The following is a 17,026-nucleotide window of genomic DNA, read 5'->3' as shown; positions in this document are numbered from 1 at the left end:
TGTCTGAGCTGGGAACACACTTCATACCACTCTTCAATTTAGTCTTGTGTTTCAGGTGGTTTGAGTGAGAGGTGGCTGTAAATTGCATTTGCATTCATTAGTTTCATCCCTTGTCTCTGCACTGCCATTAAGTTAATATGTGTGTGTGTGTGTGTGTGTGTGTGTGTGTGTGTGTGTGTGTGTGTGTGTGTGTGTGTGTGTGTGTGTGTGTGTGTGTGAATCTCCTATTTAGGTGAAAATGTATTTGGGCTCCATTAGCTGATTAGCCATAAAATGACATTATCTCTCACTATGTGAACTTAATGCAAAGTAATTTGAAGATGGATTACCCTGTACTGAGACCCTCTCCCCGTCAATCTTTTCCATTTCATAGTTCGTCATCTAACATACATAATAATTATAATAAATAAGTAATATATTATTTGTGCATTGATAGCAAACAAAGCCAGAATACCTTGTAGGGGACACAAGGAAATATGATTTCAAGGATTTTTTTTTTTTTTTTTTTTTTTTGGAAGAACTTTTCCAAACTTTTCATTATTTATTGATGTTTATATATGATATAGTACCATAAACATGTATGGTACACATCTAACAATGGAACATTGTCTTTGTCACTTAAAAAGCTGACTGCATTCTTGCCCTTTCATGAAACATTCTTGTTTATTTTTCTGTTTGAAAAAATGTGTGAAAAAATCATAATTTTGTTAAGTAAAATCCAATATTCATGAAAGAAAATTGCATAGATGAGAAAGTGAAGAAAAATAGGATGTTGCCATATGGCTACCATACCACACAGGCTAAGTGTCATTGCATGTCAATGAAAATAAACCATCCAACCATATTATACTTTAGCTTGATATTTGTGTAGGCACATCATCGGTAGATGAATGTTTTTCCTGTTTAGCTCCTTCCTCAGGTGTGTGAAAAAAACTAAACACAGAGGTGTTGTGATTTCATTATGCACAGTATAATGTGCTGGCTGGGAACCTTCAAGATAATCAATGAAAACTTGATGAAAAAGAAGTTGAGCTATTGTCATGGAGAGGAGGGTCTTCAGGGAAAACAAAGACAGAAAAGGGAAAATGGGTCTGCAAGGTGTTGTCATAATAGAATGTCACATTTACATTTCACATTAGTGAAGTAGGTGTTATGCTTTTCTCCAATTGTTTAGGACCAAAGATTACAAAACCAGAGTAGAAAGAAACAATGGATCAGCCTCACTCAGACAGTCACAGTCTCACATAATAATAATAAACAATAATATGTTTTATTATTAAGCACATTTCCCACATATCAAGGTCGCTTCATGACAAAGAATAATCTTTTAAAAAACAGATGCAACTGACAGACATGAGTAACTTCACATCACAAGAGAGAGAGAGAGAAATACACATACACATTTAGAGTCAGAGGAGGTAGAGAAACAGTATTGTGGAGGAAAATAGGTTTTATTTGGGATTTGAGGAGATGCTGCAAAGATTCAATGGGAGTGATATTCAGAGTTTTGGTGTCATGCTACAAAATTAACTTCCACCCACAAAGGAAACTCGAAATCTAGGGATGAAGTAACTCACAGAGGTATAGTGAGAGGCAAGGCAGAGGAGACATTTAAAGGTTAGGAAAAGTATCTTGGAATGGATAACAAAGAAGAGACAGGCATCCAATGTAATTTACAAGGATGGGAGTGATGTGGGCACATTATTTGGTGTGGGTGACTTTTGCTGCAGAAATTTAAACATATTGCATTGATTTTAGTGGGTACTGTAGGCCAATCAAGTGAGAAGGCCTATGAGAACAAATTCTATTAATTTGAGAAATTAAAGCAACAAGGCTTTCAAATCACTGATGCAGACATTAAAGGGTTAGTTCACCCAAAAATGAAAATTCTGTCATTTATTACTCACCCTCATGTCGTTCCACACCCGTAAGACCTTCGTTAATCTTCAGAACACAAATTAAGATATTTTAGTTGAAATCCGATAGCTCCGTGAGGCCTCCATAGGGAGCAATGGACACTTCCTCTCTCAAGATCCATAAAGGTACTAAAAACATATTTAAATCGGTTCATGTGAGTACAGTGGTTCAACATTAATATTATAAAGCCATGTCATGATTCAGATCGCGTGTCAAACTGCCAACGGCTGAAATCACGTGACTTTGGCGCTCCGAACAGCAGATTCATCACGCTGATTCATTGTGCTCCGATGCTTCCTGAAGCATTGTTTTGAAATCGGCCATCACTATATAAGTCATTATTTAGTTTTTTTTTGGTGCTCCAAAAAAATTCACATCGCTTTATAATATTAATATTGAACCACTGTACTCACATGAACCGATTTAAATATGTTTTTAGTACCTTTATGGATCTTGAGAGAGGAAGTGTCATTTCTCCCTATAGAGGCCTCACAGAGCTATCGGATTTCAACTAAAATATCTTAATTTGTGTTCTGAAGATTAACGAAGGTCTTACGGGTGTGAAACGGCATGAGGGTAAGTAATAAATGACAGAATTTTCATTTTTGGGTGAACTAACTCTTTAAGAGAGCAGAGTGGTAGGACAGATCTGAAAAATATCAGCAGAGCAATGGAAGCTGAGACTATGACAGCAAACAATATGACCAAGGGAAAGCATTTAACCCTCTACCGCACGCATTATGATAAATTTATAAAAATAAAAAAAAATTTTGACTCTTTTTCTTTTCTTAGAATGGCTTAACTTGAAGTGCTGTAAAAAAAAAAAAAAAAATTGGAAAAAATATTATTTTAAGGTACTTTATGATATGTTGCCATATGGCAAAAACGCGCAATAACTTAAAATAAGTGTAAGTGTATATAGTTAATATTTTTCCTTAGAAATGTTGTTTGTATTGAATAAATTGGTGCTATTATAAGCTTTAGCAGTAAATATAAACAACACCTTATACTTATTTTCCAACATCTTGTGCTTTTATTTATGGAATTTATTATTTTGCTGAATAATGCTTTATATTCTTTGAATTTCATTACGTTTTTCGTGAATATTATTTAAATTGCAAATGTAGACAGTTAAAAACAAATCTAATACTGTTCATCATGTATCATAAAACATTTACATAAAACCAAAAATATTGTAGTTCATGAAAATTCAACATTACGCAATCTTATGAGAGGAAGGTTATGAACATGAACCCCCCATAATCCTTGAAACTTCACCTTTTTTCTGTATGAAAGTTCAAAAAGCATTTTTTTTCAGAGGTGAGACACATGTACACATCACATTTGGTGCACTTCACCCTAACAATACACTTACATCCACTTGCACCTGCCTTTTTGAGACACAATGGTAGGCCAGTGGTAGGTCTGGGCCAGTATACTGGCTGTGGTGGCAGGTCTCCGATGTTGATTTAATCCATAATATAAATGCCATGGCAGTCCTTGACATACAACTAATCAACATTATATCACTAGTAGGGGTGTGACGAGATCTCGTGCCACGAGATCTCGCGAGACTAAACTGTGACGAGATTTCTCGTCGAGGCGAAAAGTAGTCTCGTCATGTTGCCATGACAGAGTGTTAAGATGATTAGGAAAGAATATGCCACCGCTACATTTACATTATGCCTCCACTGTCGTTTTGCTTTGTATTTAAATAAAAAAACATTTAATTCAATTGGATAACGGTCGCCGCCGTTCCATATTTACAGAGTACGCGCGACCGTTGAAAGTGAAAGTAAACGCGCGCGCGCATTCAAACGTGATTTCAATTCCCCGCATTTGAAAGCGGCTCCCTGATGAATACAGATATCTCTCAATATGAAAGCTATTTTAGGCTGGGCAGTGTAGTTGTAACCATCTCCTAGCTCTGTATCAAAGAAAAATTTGGTCTTATTTGATCTTTTAATATTGAGAGAGTGCGATTATGGTTGCACTTATTGTAAAGTGTTACCATAAAAATGAATAACAGTTTTCTCTTCTTATTATTTACTAGTACAAACAATAAGGTTTCATTTGTTAACATTAGTTAATGCACTGTGAACTATCATGAACTAACAATGAATGACTATTTTTATCAACTAACAAACAAAGATTAATAAATACTGTAGCAAATATATTGCTCGTTGTTAGTTGATGTTGGTTAATACATTAATGTTAATAAATGAGACCTTATTGTAAAGTGTTACCATTTTTATTTATACTGTTTTTATTTCTGTGATCAGTTTGTGGAGAGGAGTTCAGTTAGGAGGTCAAAAGTTGTAGAAGCTCATAAATCATGTACAGCAAGATATGAAGAGACTGAAATCATACAGGAGAGAAGTCAGTCAGTTGAGTTAGTGGCAAAACCTTTACAGTACTTGAGTATTGTTGTCTTTTACTGCATATGATAATTCAGTCTCAGAAAGTAGAACTGAAATGACATTCATTACAAAATGATTAGTTAAAACATTTCAAATGCACCTGCAGAATATTTTTTCTAGTCATGTATTTCGCCATCTTATCTCGTCTCGTGAACTCAATCTCGAGTCTCGTCTCGTCTCGTGAGATACTGGTCTCGTCACACCCCTAATCACTAGCATTAATGTTGTTATTGTTACAGCTTAACAGACTGCAGCTGGCCTTTGCTAGCTATCTAACCTATTATAATAATGCCATTCCATTATTGCGCAGTGTTGCCATATGGCAACACAGACATTTTATCGATTTACCAAAAACTAATTTCATACATTTTTTTTTGAGTGGTGAATATGTTATCATAACTTACCTGAGATGATGTTAACAATTTTTTTGTGAATGTGACATGGGCGGGTCCTTGTTTGTTACTGACGTTTTAATTTGCTTTCAGCAACTACATACAAGAGACGGCAGTCTGTCAGAAAATCGCGCCACAGAAAAAAATTGCATGTCATGTGACTTAACCAAAGCACATCATTGGCTAAACTAAGGTCTTCTCTTACCAACAAAAAAAACGAGAATGTTCTGTTAAAGAGACAGTGGCAAGGAAATGAACACAAAGTGTATGTTGCCATATGGCAACACTATGCGGTAGAGGGTTAAAAAATTAAAAGCAAATTCTGTCAGTGGGATGGTAAACATAAGAGCAAGCAAATTCTGTGTTTCCATTTGAAGAAAGTCAAGAGAGGAGTATGTTGTCACAGACAGTATTGAACACAGCGCTAAGATCGAAAAACTCACATAATCAGCATTCAGCAGCTAAAGGAAGGTCACTGATAGTCCTCAAGAGACCAGCGTCTGTGCTGTGGAAAGTGTGAAAAACAGATTGAGAAGGGTCATAGAGACTGTGAGTAAGCAGATGCGATTTTAGTTGTGAAGCAGGAGTTTAGATAAGAAAGAAGATTTGAGACAGACCTGAAATTGTTCAGTTCAGACACATATAAGCCACATTTCCTAATGATAAGAGAGACAGCATCAGTTTTCAGGTGAATTGGGACAGGAGCAGAAAAGAGAAAGCATTTTATCAAATGTTAAATGGGAGCAGTTTTAAGAGAGGGGTGAGGGAAGGGTCTAGGTGGCAGGATTTTATAATTAACTCACTGACAGAGGATGAGAGAATTTGTTTCAAGGCCTGAAGCTCAGGGGTAAACCACAGAGACGAGTAAGAGGAGGGCACCGGCCTAGTTTTAGTGGGAGCATGTCTCTATAAAGGTTCATTGATGGTACTTCACTGATGGTATACTGATGGTAATTGTCTTAACCACTATTGTTTGGTCAGGAAATTAGCAAAATGTAAGCAAATGCACTACTTAAATAGCCACTGCGGTCTCAGAAAAAAGTTTTTGGCAGAATATGGGAAGTTGTATGTGGAGTGATGAATCACAGTGAAACACAAGTTGGAAAGTGATGTTCCAGAGCTATTTCTTCAAAAATTTGGTGAGAAATACAGTATAATAATAAATGTATCTCTACAACCACAGTAAAGCATGGAGGAAGAGGTGTCACTGTGTGAGAAACCATTTTAGCTGCTGGTACTGGTGAGCTGCTTCACTGTGAAAAGTCATTTAATGCTTCGGAGTACAGGAGAATATTGCAGAATAGCTTGCTTCCTACAATTTTACAAAATACAATTTTCCTGTCCAAATTGCAAAGACAACCAAGAAGTGGCTTGAGAACAAGTCCATCAGGCTCATGTTTTGGCCTGGTCAGAGTCCAGACTTGAACCCTATAGTGAATATTTGGTCTCACATTAAACTCAAACTAACTGGGAGACATTTTTCAACTACTCGTGAACTGTTTGAAGCCATCAACTTTGAGTGAAACAACACTCTTCCTGTAAAAAGCTATCTGCAAGTTTACCCACGGCTTAAACATTTAAAGAAAACAAAGGGGAAGGCTATTCCATGCAAAGTTCCTTCTATGCTAAGTTACTCTCACAGACCTTTACCTGGACTGTAAACTGGTGGAACGACCTGCCTATCTCAATTCGAGCAGGAGGGTCTTTGTCCATTTTCAAAAAACGACCGTAAAGACACATCTTTTTCGTCAGCACCCGACTAATTAATACTAGCACTTTCTTATTCTATTTGTCTTTTTCTTTGGTATGTCTACTGTGCTAGACTAACTGAGACTTGTTACAGCACTTGTACTGTTATGCTCTTGTTTGTCTGATTGCTTCTATTGTTCTTCTCATTTGTAAGTCGCTTTGGATAAAAGAGTCTGCTAAATGATTAAATGAAAATGTACTTTATCTACAGTATTTGTGCAATTCTTGCTAATTTCCTGACCAGTGATTTGTGATTAAAATGGTTAAGACCATTAAAAGACCACTAAATATTTTGCCAGGCTTGGCCCATTTATTTTTGCCAAGGAGAATATAGATTCAGTGTTACATTTTCTCAGTGAAATGCATTTGAAAAGCCAGTATGGGCTTTATCTCATTCTCTCCAGTACTGTTTCATCAGCGCCAATGAGCTGAAAACATTAATACTAATGCTTGTGAAGGGGGAACATTTCTTTGAAGCAATTTCATTCAAATTTTGAGGTTGTTGTTAATATGAATCCATTGTCATGTGCTATAATTTGACGCGATAGAAACAAATATCTGGATAGCCCTGTTCCCAATTTCCTGGTTCTTCTGATGCCTCTTATCAAAATGTCTCTTATCAGTATTTCACCGTACCGGCATTATCATGGATCCGTTTGTCTGCAGCTGTAAAATGAAAAGAACACAAAATATTCTGGCCCAAAATGTATTTTCCTTATTATCTTAAAAAAAAAATATATGAGATTCATTGTCATTCTAGTAGCAACATGATTAAAGATTCACAGACTCTTATTCTGTTTTCTGAATTCCAATGACTCATAGTGTTAATGGTTAAATTGTCTTACCATTAATTCACATTGACGTTTGGCACTAAACTAATCTGTAGTGTAATTTGCCTCATGTAGGCTACCTCGAAGTAATTAAACATGCACATATGTCATTTAAAAAAATTGCCCTTGACTCAGTAATTTGGCTGATATGAAGAGAGACCTGAACACATCAGTAAGGGGTGAGTACATTACCTTTGCGTGTTCTATAGAGTGTGAAATGTGATAAAAACAGTGGTAAAGAAAGAACTTTAAAACACTTTTTATATTGGAAATTGTCCACTGGTCTTTTTACTGCACAAAGGGAATTGTGGCTTGGAGAAAGAAGAGTCTCTAGAGTAAGGAACATTAATTGACTTTGCTAAGTGAACCTTTAATGTACAAATCACCGTAGAAATACTATCTTCACCACTATTTTGCTTCTTTTTCATGTGGCAGAAGCATTCTGCTCACAGTCAAGTAGACATTAATTCCTTTCAATCTTCACACTTAATTTATTCTCAAATGTCCCTGCCGATATGCTTGGTCCTCTAAATTAGAGGCGGTGAATTATACGGTAAAGAAAGAAGAAAGAAAAAACTTAATCATACACCATAGCTGCGTGTGGGGAGTCTTGTATTATGAAATATGTTCCTTCTTCCCTGAGGATATAAGAGGTCAATGGAGGGATGGAAGCCAATGGAATGAACCAATAAATAGCAAAGAGCTCAAATAATTAGGTCTTTTAGTTCCGCTTTGGGTATTTTGTTAAAGGCTATTTCTATGCCCGCATCCTTTACGAAGTGAAGGGTGAAATTCATGAATAACTTTAAAAAGTACAAAACCGTCCAATTTCTAGCAAGTTTATCTTTTCTCACCAGTCATGTGCCTTGAATGCTGCTGATACTGTTCAATCGCTTAACGCTTCATTCCAAATATTCATAAATCAAGTGTATTTGAATATGTGTCCATGTGATTAGAAAACATTAATTGTACTGTTTATCATTAATTGCAGTGGGTGGGCAAATGAATGATGAGCCTGGCATTCGAGGAGGAGAAAAAAAAACTGAACCATTATAATGAACAAATTAACCTCTCCACCCACCCCCAAAAGACACAGGCCTAGAATCTAAGCCATCCATCAAAATTATATGCAAATTAGGCACCAGGAGGCCATATGGGACTTTAGTCTTAAGTCAAAAAACTGGCAGTGGTTTCACCGTCATTACAGTCTATCATAGTGCCCTTTTACAGACAGATAGACATGGGTTCAGCAGTTAATGTTTGGGGTTCACCATATTACAGTGAATGTATTACCATTTCTAAGGGCTCGGGGCAGCCAGAGAGGTGCAGCGATGGCAAGGGTCTGCAAGGCGCTGTCATATATTTCAGGCAGAGAGTCATGCTCTGCTGATGCTTAATGTCTACAAAAATATCTTTGTCTGTTTGAGGACTTGAAGAGGTGTAAGACAGGAATTATGATGTGACAACAGAGACCCCTAATGGAGGAAAGAAATCCTCCATCCCTTGGCAGCAATGAGTTGCAAAAAAAAAAAAAGTAAATAACGATTTACTACCATGATCAGTTACTGTAATGATTTAATGATTTACTTGTTCTGGAAAACAAAAAGACACAAGATCAGATATATGACATCTTAGAGTATGAAAACATATTTGCGGGTCTTGACAAATAAACCAACAAATAAATAAATATTCTTACTACTATTACTACTACTACTACTACTACTAATTATAATAAACTTTTGAAAACCTGGTGTTGATAAACCTAGACTGGCAACTAACCACTGAGGTACATGAAAACTAATATTGCACAATTTCTGAATGAAGACCCTAAAAAATGGATTTATTTCTGTTTTCCACATCAACCTTTTATGATTATTAGATGTTTTTGAAATGTTCTGGAATGCTTTTATACTTATAAGTTTTGTATTTACACATACTCAGTAGAATATTTCTCAGGTTTATTTTTAGGGTTCTTTAAGTCATTTTAAAGAAATTTTTTTTTTTTTTTTTAATTATTAGTTCACTTTCAAATGCTTTACTCACCCTCAAGTCATCCTTTATGATTTTCTTCTTTCTGATGAACAGGCTTTCTAAAGGCCTTCTGAAGTGAAGCGATGTGTTTGTGTAAGAAAATAATCCGTATTTAACAAGTTATGAAGTAAAATATCTAGCTTCCGCCAGACCGCATTCCGTATTCAAGTTATGAAGAAAGTGTAAACTGTCGTCGCATCAGTTACACTTTTTCCGTAAGTTGCATAGGAAAGGCATAGGACTTGGCGTAAGCTTTTTGAACTGCGAGAGTTTTACAGTTTCTTCGTACGCTGAATACGGAAGGCGATCTGGCTGAGCCGTGTGGAGTACACGTTTATGATGGATGGATGCAGTTTCTTCAGCTCATTATTAGTTAGTAAAAAAAAAATATTATAAAAAATTATTTCCACCATTATTGCTTAGAAAAGATAATGTGCATTTTTTTCACATTGCACCAGTAATACCAATCACTGTATTTTATATTTAACACTGGGCACTAAAAATGCCTGTTTTAGACTGTTCTATTTAGAAGACACTTTAATCAAAAGTGACTTCCAGCACATTTTATCTACAGACACTACACCACTAGAGCAACATAGGGTTGCTTTGATCAAGAGCACAACTGTATTAGTTCTCTCAGTTTGTACCTACAACCTTTGGGTTACCAAAAGATAGAGAGTCTCATATGAGGTGAATGTCCACATCTTTAACCATGGAGTCGTTTGGAGCAGTTTTCATGAGCAGGGAATGAGCATCTTAACAAACAAGTGTACTGTCCTCCCTCCGTGCTGACGAAATTGTAAGAGACCGTAAGCCAAACTATTCATTAAAAGTGTAATGAAGAGAGTCTCATTGCCCCCGTTTTTATCAATAATGTTTAGTGGATATTAGAACTTGACTTCATGCCAATTCCAGAATGAATTAGAGTGAAACTAAATAAAGAAAATGCAATGATTTCTAATTATTCTCTCAATATAACTTTGTGAGCCTTTCAATAAACAAACATGAACATCAAGTAGACCATTTATATTAAGTTACTCAACTTAAAGGAACATTGTACGAAATTAAAATCAATATTCACAAAAAGATTTGCCTTCTGTCTGTTTAAATCATGATAAAAGCTTGGAATAATCGATACATGCGTAAGAAAAGAAACTCTGCACAAGATTCACTGGTTTGTGTGTGTCTCAACATTGCCAGGACTGAACAGGGTGAATGAGATTGCATATGATGAAGAGAAACGTTTACAGCAATTTAAAATCAACATGAAACAGAATGATGTTTAGTAGGAATTACATACCAGAATAGAGCCAAGTGAGTGAGGGGAGGACTTGAAAAGCAAGATGGATTCATGACTTCAACTAAAAAGCAAAGTCAGTTTTGTTTTTTGTTTGTTTTTTTCAGGGCAGCAAGTTATTACGTTTAGATAAAGGATTATCCAAATAGCCACCTAACCATCACATAGCTGTTAGTGAAAGAAAAAAGTTATTTCTGAGGAAAAGCAAGGTATTTGTTGAGACTGACAGCATTTGTATGTAACAACTTGGGCATTCTGCTAAATACATTTTGTCTTCTATAGAAGAAATAAAACAACATTTGGTGGCAAGCATTAAAGTCTGTAACAAAAACCTGAATGGCAACAATAACCCCGCCAACCAAGAAGTCCTGATTTCCAACCAGCTAAAAAACTGTGGGCCACTTTTAAAATTGCAGTGCACAAACATTATCCAACTAACTTACAACAAGAATCACACTTGAACAGAGTGTGAAGCTGTTACACCTACCTCAAAAGCTGATTTTCTCATTGCAATAATTAGTGAAGTTCCTAAACGTAATTTAGGGAGGAGCGAGCCCATCTAATCTTCCAATCAACAGCCAGGGTATATAAGCAGCTGCTTACCTCTCTTCAGTCTCAGCTGTTTCAGCATCCCTCCACCTCCCCAAACTCCACCTTCATTTCAGGTACCTTGCCCTATGTAATCATATCCTATATTTATTCACTGGGGGGTGTATCAGAGCTCGAGTTGAAGATGCTTCATCGAGCCCCTCCTCAGTGGACAGCAAGCCAAATTAGCTAACCTAATACCCTAAAGATTATATGGGCAAACGAACTCGTTAAATTTTGTTACTTGACTATCATAAAGGATGACATTTCAGTGAAAATGAACACTGAAAGGGTTAACCTATATTGTCATTGTTTACTTACCCTAATGTTGCTCCAAACCTGTATGACTTTTTTTCTGCTGAACAAAAAAGAAAAGTTTTGGTAACTAAATACTTTTTGGTTAACAATTGGATGGATGGATGGATGGATGGATGGATGGATGGATGGATGGATGGATGGATGGATGGATGGATGGATGGATGGATGGATGGATCACTTTAACCTAACCTAAAGTTCATTGCAATTTCACTTTTTTAACTTTAGATAGTGTGTGATGTTGCTGTTAGATCATAAACAACGTCTGCAAAGTTAGGATGCTCAAAGTTCAAAGCAAAAGGAGATATTTTCTTTTAAAGAATTTTCTGTTTAAGGACTTCAACAAATGGCTGGTAGGGACTACAATGAGCTTCTTCCCGGGTTAATGACATCACTAACCCTAGAATTTACATAAACCCTGCTCCTGAGAGGACACAACAATGCATTTCTGCCAATCTCATGTTAATCTTGAGTACATATAGAGTAGTAGTGCATCCTTCATATCTCTGAAAAGTCTTTAGTTTTATCATATTTATAAAAGATACATATGCTGTACCAAGTCTTTCCAAAAACAGCCGAGCGCCTGGAGGCATGCCGTGTGAGCGGAGCTAAAGAGTAACTAGCAGGTTTTGCATAGCGATCGTCTGCAAGCTACCAATGGTCAGCTAAACTGTATTTAAACACACAATACACCATCGCATTATCCCTGGATAACCTTTGAATCACTATAATGAATATAGCATATAGTGAATGATGAATTATGAATTTATAAATTCACTATGTTCGTGTTGTTTACATTATATGTAAACAACATTATATGCATGCCTATTGCCAACAAAACAGACATTTGAAGCAGTTTTACTCACCACCTGCGGTTCCGACTCATGACCGGGATCATTACCTCTGATCATGACCGCTCCATCTTTTAGTTTCAAACGATCTCTAAATCCAGCGTAGAACTGGGCCTTGTTTATGAAACCATAAGTGCCGATCCTGAGGGCTCGAGCAGCCACGGAAAACGAGATATTCTCCATTCATTTTAACCAATAAAATGTGATTGCAACTATCAGTTTCTATGGTTATTTTAATAACAAATATCGAGAGCGCATCAATGTAATGCGTGATAACAAAACTCTCAGCTCCACTTAATGCTGGGTTCTTTGGGAAACAAGGTTATCTTTCCCTCACAAACAAAAACACACTTCTTAGGTGACATTGTTGATTTTGTGAAGTTCCGCGGCCTGTGCAGCGTTGCCGACGACTTCCGTAAAGCCAAACGCGTGTTGATGGGCGTGCTCTTGCTCTCTCGCTCTGGTCAACGTGTGCGTGCGTGCGCGCTCTTCTGGGAGAAGTGCCCGTACAAGGAATTCCGACCTATCTGACGTCACACAGCCCTATACTCGAAAAAAAGACAGCGAAGTTTATGAGGATTTGGAAGAGTAATACTCAGTCATACGTCCAACTCGTGTTTTGAAACTTTGGCCATGTTTAGCATGAGAATCCAACAGTGTAAATAAGTCAGAATACATGAAATAGCATTATACCTCCCCTTTTAACGTGCTATAAAAAATGATCTGTGGGGTATTTTGAGCTAAAACTTCACATACACACTCTGGGTACATCAGAGACTTATTTTACGTCTTGTAAAAGTGGCATTATATGACCCCTTTAATATAATGTGCAGGAAACATTTGAGCATAAAAAGCATAAGACACAGACTCTATTAATTTGTGTAAATCTTGATTATTCTAAAAAACCAAGGACTCAAAAACAATCAGTATAGTTCACATTCAAAACTTTATTGCACAGATTATATAAAGACAAATTAAGACAAAATATAAAACAGTTATTTTCAAATGCTTCTGTGAGTAAACAGTCTTAAAACCAAGGCAAAACCATAATAGTGCTATTATGTGGCCCAGTAACTCCACAGCTTTTCTTGGCAGATAGACAGGCATGCAACATATTTCCAGTATTAACAGTAGTAACATGCTACACATCAGCCATTTACTAGTGCAGGAAAAAAAAACAGAACAGAAACATATATTATAGCTTTACCAGCAAATTACCCATCTTTGGTAGGTATAAACGGCTTGGGTCAGTCAGTCTGGCTTCATTGTGAAGCATCTACCCTGACTGTTCCCTTAAAATAGTCTCCATTCTACACTGAATCTCAGTCTCTCAGTCCATACAGGTTCAAGATGAGGTCCAAACTGGTCTTCAGGGTCCTCGAGTTACAGGCGTCCTTGCGTGCATCTGCGCAGACTCTCAAGCGACTGCAAGAAGGAGCGTCGTGCTTTGTCTTCCTCCACTGCGAACGGTCCTTCTTCATCCACCTCTTCAGCAATCCTGCCGCAGCTGAACTGGCTCTTCTTCCGCAGGACGGACCAGGCCCTGTCGCTGACTTGGGGTCTGGACAACCCCAGCAGCTGGGGGAATTCCTCCATAGCCAAAGACATCCGGTGAACGGCCAAAGCATTCAAGTGGCTCATCTGTACGGACATCTTGTGATGTTGCAGGTTTGGATGAATGAGGAAGGTGTTTTCAAATTCCTCTTAAACGAAGTTCTTTACCAGGTGAGTCAGTCCTTCAAATCCAAACTTTAAAAGCGAGACTGCTGGTAGAAGTAGATGAAGAAACTGTAGAGAAGCTCTTTGGTCAGTTTGCTGCTCTTGTTCTGTATCCGTCTCGAGTGTTGGTGAACCAGAGCTGCTGAGAAGCTTTATATAGGCCTTCTCTTCCCACTCACTCCTCATGGCTCCTCCTTCATCACAGGACTGTCACGCTTCCGACTACCATTCCTATACTCCGGAATCACCCCCCACCACTGACTGGAACAAACACGCATGCGGTGTGCAACAGGGAGGGGGCTGAGGAATTGCACTCGAGGATTTGGCACTCAGACACAACATTAGAGATCGTGCTCATCTATCAGAGGAGGTAGACGTGAAACAGGGCAGATGGTCTTTTAAACACTGCTACAAAGCTACAACATAGGGAGGAATTCACTTGTACCAAGGCTCAAAGAATACAATTTTGGTAGCATTTGAATGCAAAGGGCATGCACATGGGTTGGACACAGATGGTTCATGCCTGCAGGGGAGAAATAGATAGAGGCGAGAAAGGGCATGGGGGAAACTCTGGTGTGTGAAGTCCAGTGAGGACAGGACTCAGTGCCATCCTTTTTTTCTTTTCTTTTTTTTGGATGAACTTTTTTTTTATATTATTTAACAAGACAAATATTAGACATTACAATACATATCAGAGCATATAAAACAAAGAGTACCAACAATAACTAAAATACAAAAAGAAAATGTATACAAAAAAATAATAATAATAATAATAAAAAAAGAAAAAATAATAAGATAAAAAAGTGCTATATATTATTAGGGCAGTTACATGAATTTGAAAAGCTTTAAAATTTGTATTGTTTTTATAAGCTTTTTGTTCTGTGATCTCATGTTTGAAAGGGTTTCAAAACATATTGTGAGATCGGTGTTATAAAAGATAATATATGAGGGACTCAGTGCCATCCTGAATGATTGCAACTTAGATAGCCTAAGTAGATGATCCGGGGAGGAAAATGCCCACTTCTCAATGCCATCTTGGATTTTAAATCTCATTTAAACCTAGGAAAAAAAACTAATTGTAAAGATTGCTGAAAGCCAGATTGGGGGAAAAAAATAAACATGAATTCAAATGAATAAATATATTGCACTATTTCTAGGTCAGTAATCAAAGCACACTACCATTAAAAAGTTTGTGGTCAGTAAGAAATTTATTTAAAAAAAATTAATACTTTTAGTCAATAACCATGGATTCAATTGTTCAGTAAATATGCTTACATTTATTTATGGAGAAAATTTTTATGATTTTAACATTTAAACTAAGCATTCTGGTGCACTCTGATAAGAAAATAAATGGAAAAAAAGTTTGCTTCAAAAAAATAAAAAAAATAAAAATAAAATACAATTTAAAAAACATTTATTGACACTAGGGCTGGGCATTGACACAAATTTCACAACTGGATTTGATTTCAATTTGATTACCTTCAAGTCAATATTGATTAATTTGGGGCCTATCATGTACAGTACATGGCAAATTTCCTCAAAGAAAAAATATCTCTCAACTAATGCTGTAAACTAAACAGGGAACCACAGTCGGTACATCATTATACTATAAAAGGTTTAATTGATTTGTAAGCTACTTGAATATAAATTACACAAAGAAGTTTTTATAATAACATTATAATAAATTTTTAATGACATACTTGTTTCTACTCGTTTTTATATAGGCCTAAACATTTAAATGGTGGCCGTCGTAAAACGGATTTATACATTCAATATTGAAGCACATGTTAAGTACAATTAATATGCAATAGCCCAGTCACAGTGGATATATATCAAAATGCTCCTCTCCAAGTTCATTTTTGTAGCTGACTAACAAGTTTTTGGACATTGAATAGCTTTTCTGAGGTAAATGCGACTGTAAATGTGACTTTTTTACAAACTGTTTTATTGACGCCTTTCCGCGGTTGAAACACTGATTGATCGATTAATGTGACATGATATGGATTTCTGTAAGTTGTACTGTATCTTTCAACATACCTTCGGATATTTATTCATGTTTATTTCATGTTGTAAAGCGGAAGAGATGATCAGTTCACGTGGAAGGAAGCCTTCTCTGAGTTCACTACATATGACAATGGTTCAAATTCTTGAATAATGTTATTTTTGTTTTGTTTTTGTGCACATAAAAGTATTCTCATCGCTTCTTAACATTAAAGGGATAGTTCACCCAAAAATGAAAATTTGATGTTTATCTGCTTACCCCCAGAGCATCCAAGATGTAGGTGACTTTGTTTCTTCAGTTGAACACAAATGATGATTTTTAACTCCAACCGCTGCCGTCTGTCAGTCTTATAATAAGAGTGGACAGGAACTTGAACGATAAGAGTCTAAAACACTTCCATAGACAAATCCAAATTAAACCCTGTGGCTCGTGACGACACATTGATGTTCTAAGACACGAAACGATCGGTTTGTGCGAGAAACCGAACAGTATTTATATCATTTTTTACCTCTAAAACACCACTATGTCCAACTCCGTTCATCACTCGCTTAGTGAGGCCTGATCGCGCTCTGACAGCGGCAGTGATGTCTCGCGCATATACTTCAATGAGTGCTAGACATCACTGCCGCTGTCAGAGCGCGATCAGACCTTACGAATCGAGTGCTGAATGTAGTTGGACATAGTGGTGTATTAGAGGTAAAAAATGATATAAATACTGTTCGGTTTCTCACACAAACCGATCGTTTCGTGTCTTAAGACATCAATGTGTCGTCACGAGCCGCAGGGTTTAATTTGGACTTGTCTATGGAAGTGTTTTAGACTCTTATCGTTCGAGTTCCCGTCCACTCTTATTATAAGACTGACAGACGGCAACGGATGGAGTTAAAATTCAGCATTTGTGTTCAACTGAAGAAA

The sequence above is a fragment of the Megalobrama amblycephala genome, linkage group LG3, assembly GCF_018812025.1.
Source record: "Megalobrama amblycephala isolate DHTTF-2021 linkage group LG3, ASM1881202v1, whole genome shotgun sequence".
Taxonomy (NCBI): Eukaryota; Metazoa; Chordata; class Actinopteri; order Cypriniformes; family Xenocyprididae; genus Megalobrama; species Megalobrama amblycephala.
The sequence above is the reverse complement of the archived record's forward strand: the minus strand, read 5'-3'. Positions refer to the sequence as shown.